General features: G+C 33.1%; 1 long non-coding RNA gene across 1 annotated transcript; it reads left to right on the forward strand.

The window, feature by feature from the left end:
• Window positions 1–975: 975 nt before the first annotated feature.
• On the forward strand, window positions 976–4,202 carry LOC128185095 (uncharacterized). Its single transcript, XR_008243818.1, has 2 exons — window positions 976–1,689; window positions 3,906–4,202. It is a non-coding gene; the product is annotated as an uncharacterized LOC128185095 (long non-coding RNA).
• Window positions 4,203–4,920: the final 718 nt, after the last annotated feature.

The following is a 4,920-nucleotide window of genomic DNA, read 5'->3' on the forward strand; positions in this document are numbered from 1 at the left end:
CTGAAAACCGTTTTAAAATCGGACGATACATTACAGAGATATCGGGGTTTAAAAATTGATTTTTCCGGAAATTTTGATTCCGCGTCCTTGGTTTAAAAAATAGCGTAATGTTCAAAGTAAAATTAACTCGTACATAAAATAATTGTTAAGTCGTACTGTATCACATTCGGATTTTTTTTTATTGATAAGTCGTTCTTGAAATCAGAAAGGTTTTTGTTAAGTCGTACTTAAAATCATTCGGATTTTGTTAAGTCGTACCAGGAGTAATTCGATTTTTAAAAATCTTTTTATTTTAGTTATCTTGTTATTAGTTTAAGAGCTCTGCTTCTTACAGGAACTTCCAGCTTTACTTCCGACATTAACGGAAGACCCACTCGTTGCTTTGCAACGAGCTTTGCTCTAGTTAGGGTCTTCCGTTTCCAACGGAAGACCCTCTTGTTATTCTATTGTTTCTTTTTATTAGGGTTTTCCGTTTTTCAACGGAAAACCCTTCTGTTATTCTACTGTTTCTTATTATTATTTTTTTTTTTTCCCGCAAATTTTGTGCACGAGATTTCTCGAACATTTTTTGGCTGATTGCTATGAAACTTTCAGGGTATGTAGATGATATTAATATCTCTAGATGTTTTTTTCAAATTTTTAAAATTCACTTCCGGTTATGAGTTATTGCCCTTTAATTGAAAATTGGGGGGTCTTTTGTCCAGAGTTGATCTCGGGAACTACAGATGATAGATGCATGAAATTTGGCGAAATTGTCGGTAACATTTTATAATTTTGCTGGCATGAAAATTTTGGTAATTTCTTTGTTAGTTTTTGAGCTATTTGTCGCCAAAGTTTAAGATTTTTTCGTGGCTGAAATTTTGTTGCTTTTTGTATTATAACCTTTAAACTAAAAATATTTTGTTAATACATATAGAACAAAAGTTGTTTAGAATAACGAGAGCTTTCATTCAAAATTAAGAAAAAAGGGCTGGCCCCTATAATTAGGGGTCAGCAGCTCATACACGTATTTTTCTGATAGCAAAAATCGTTATCATTTTATGAAAAAAAATTAATTCAGTTATTGTTAATATATTAAAAAATGTCATTTGGTATCAAATTAAACAAGTTCTGTGCTATATTTTTTTTCAAATTTCATAAAACAAATATGTGAGAATCGTACATGAACGAGTTAATATGTCTACATAGACACACAAGCGACCAAATGCCACATTAAGGCCCAGGCATTTACTGCATTACGTTGTGTTGCGTCTTAGATAAATTGTTGTGATTCAATTTCATTTTTTTCATCTATATCATTTATGAATTCAATGATAATTATACATTATAAAAACGTTATATGTGCAACTATTTGTCGGGGCGCCCCTGTTTGTGACCCCCGCGCGCGCGCGTCGAATGTAAACAGTAACGAACGGCATTGTAGAAAAGAGAGAGCCGTAATGCAGAAGAGAAGTTGTGTATTCTTTCGGTGTACACATGCATTTTCAATTTGCTGTGAAACATATGAACGTGCACAGGGAACAATACTACATATTTGTTTAAGGAGGATATTTTTCTCGTGTGAATCGTTTACGAGGAAATTCTGACAGCCACACTTCTGTCGACGATCAGCCGTTGATAAGCTACGAGTAATAAAGGAGAAAAGATGGACATTAAAGTGTGTGATTTATGTGGATGTTACTGAAGAAGGTGAGGCTTTTACTCCTTTTAAAGTTTCTTGTTAACTGGTTAAAATTTAGTATATAGTATAGATGTACATGTAAGTACGTGCACACTGTTAGATGTTTTTGTTATGGTGTGGGTGTTTGTTTACTAACGTGTAATTTTTACATGTTTCATGGGTGTTTAGACTCGCTCAAGGTTCATGGGGGACTGGAAAGGGTAACTGAATTTATCTATTTAAAAAAATAACAGATTGTGAATTTTCAACTCAAAATTCAAAGCAGGGTCTAATTAGAAACATACCATATATTCTTGTGCAGAGGACTCCAAATGTAGTCATGAATACCCTGTAGACATAACTTCAAGTAAATAAAATTGTATACTTCAGACTTCAGAGTTAAAACATGACTTTAATATCTTTATGATGCCGATCATTGTATCATTAAAGAGGTTTAGCAGACCAAAGGGTACCCGGTACATGTACTTGTACATGTAGGTTACAAGTTAGAACTATGCCTACCATTCTACCAGTTCACATAATTTTTCTTGTTTAGCAGTTATGATGTGTACTTAAATTGTCCTTGTTAATGTTTTAAATGTAATTTTGTATTCTCTTTTTTTAATCTGACTACTGGCAGTACTGGCGTGCGAGCAGTTCTCGCCGAGGACCATTTCTCGCTGGTGCACTGTTACATCATATTTTCGTATATAATTTTATGTGTTGACAAAATGACGTAACAATGCACTGGGGAGAAATGGTACTCGGCGAGAACTGATCGCACGCCAATATTGATTAATTACAGACAAAAACTGAAGGTTGCGAGTGTTATTTTTAATTGAACAACATTGTTTAAAATAATACCAGTGCCAGATAGCTCAGTTGGTAGAGCACCTGACTAGAGATTCAGGGGGCCCAGGTTCAAATCCCTTCATTATTTCTCCCATCCTGTTACAATATTGGTGTTGTGACCAACCCCTGGAACTAACAGGTTAACTCGATCCTGCCAGGGATGATCTTCGAGGGTGAAGATCATTTAAGGGGGAGGAATGTGACGGTCAGACTGGTTTGAATACCGGTGCCAGATACATGTAGCTCAGTTGGTAGAGCACTTGACTAGAGATTCAGAGGGCCAGGTTCGAATCCCACTTTGTTCCGTCGTTATTTCTCCCATCTTTTACATATACATGTATATCAGATATATGACAGATGATTAAGGTCATCACATGTTTTGCAAGATGCAATAAGTGTTAAAAACCTTTACTTTACAACAGAATACATTTAAGTGAATATTTATGTTTCTTGTTATTATTTGGTGTGGTTTTCTTGACAGTGTCGCATAAACAATTTACCCGCTCCTAAAACACAAACTTTCTTTTTGTGGATTCAGCTTACCGCTGATTGGCTGCTGTTGCAGCAGACAAATAAGATATGCACGCACAAAACACAATGAATTTATCAGTGAATGAGTTGAGTTTATTTAAACTGTTTGAATTTGGGTATTTTTTTTAAAAATGTATACTTGTGACAAAACATATATGTGGTACATACAGCTGTAGCTTTATGAAGAAAATTGTGGTTAGACCATATATACCTATCATGCAAGTAAATGATATTTACTAAAAACTTGCAATTTATGGCGCACGAAATATACGCTAGTTTTATAAAGATTGACATACATGTAATGTACCACATTCTTTGAAAAATAATCTATTAAAAATTCTTCATTAAGTTTACTCATACATGTTTTATGCTTATTACATGTAGTATTGTTTTTAAAACATGTAATTTATAAGAAAATAAACAAAAACCCTCGCTAAATTTATTTGCAAACAAAAAATACACAGTAGAATTGATAAAAAATGGTATACCAGAAGCTAATACCAGTACATGTACTTTGACGCTGTTCGGTGGGTAATATTCGTTTGTAATTTACGAATTGAAATATTGACTGTTGCACTACAAGTATGGTAATAAACTCTCTCTCTCTCAAACTCTCTCTCTTTCTCAATTTGATAAGTGTTTATACCTATGAAAATTTTTTAATATTATATTATGACTTGATATGCAAATTTTTGATCTTGTACTGCCTAAATGTTATGTCATGTATTGGGATATGTCATACTTATTACACTGCATGGTCAGTGTATTTTTTACAGAAATACTATGCATATGTTAATGTAAACACAGCTATTACTAGTACATGTATGTAAACACAGCTAATTATTTTTTTTATTTATTTCAGCTCAAAACAGACTCTTGTTACCACATGGCTTTTACCGGTACCTGTTGATTCTTGTGGGTCAGCTCCTGAGATTAACCTGTCACCTCTATCCACATGCATATTCCTTGTGTTCTACAGACTATTTACTGGTAATTCAAATTAAATCCGATAATGCATGAACAATAATGGAACTTGAAGAAAGCATCATGCCATGTTGTGGTTTGTGTTTGATAAGAAATTATGAAAACAAAATTAAGGCTGTTTAAAGAAATTCATAATTGCTGTGAAAATTTGTTTTTCAATAAAAGTATACAATTATGTTTCCTTTATTTTTTATTTCATAAAGATATTTAGATGTGTTTCCATAATTGAACCCCCCCCCCCCCCCCCCCCCCCCTCTATTTAATTGTCTGCATTAAGATTACATGTAGGATATGTAAATGTACATTTGACTTTGAAATAACATCTGCTATGATAATTACTTTTGAAATGAACAAGAAACAACCTATTTCTACCTTTCTAAGGTATATATGCATAACAAAGTAGAAAAACATGTCAAATTTGAACATTTTTCATTGAAATCAACTCTGTCTCCAGCTACCTGGGTGTGTTTGAATTTAATTCTAATTTAAGGCAGATGTCTAACTTGTAGGTTGTAACTTACTGTTTTAGCATGGTTAGAAGAAGACTAGAAATCAGAATAGATTAGATATTCACTAAATATGATTGTTAGCTTACTTTTTTCATGAAAACAAGAAATCACAAGCAGGACAGCTGTCTATTTGTTAATTAAAATGGTACAAATCATACAATAAACAAATAAAGATCACATTTTAGAATCATTGATGATTGTTTTCAAATATGTGTGAGAAATGACTCAATGAAATTGCCACATGTTTCATAAAATTAGGTAAAACATTTCAAACCATGACTTTTTATGAAAATCAAAAGATTGGGGGGTGGGGGGTATACATGTAAGGGTATTTCTAAGTGATGTGAAGCTTTTATCATGATTATATCATGTAGGCATATGTTG

The sequence above is a fragment of the Crassostrea angulata genome, chromosome 5, assembly GCF_025612915.1.
Source record: "Crassostrea angulata isolate pt1a10 chromosome 5, ASM2561291v2, whole genome shotgun sequence".
In the NCBI taxonomy this organism is placed as follows: Eukaryota; Metazoa; Mollusca; class Bivalvia; order Ostreida; family Ostreidae; genus Magallana; species Magallana angulata.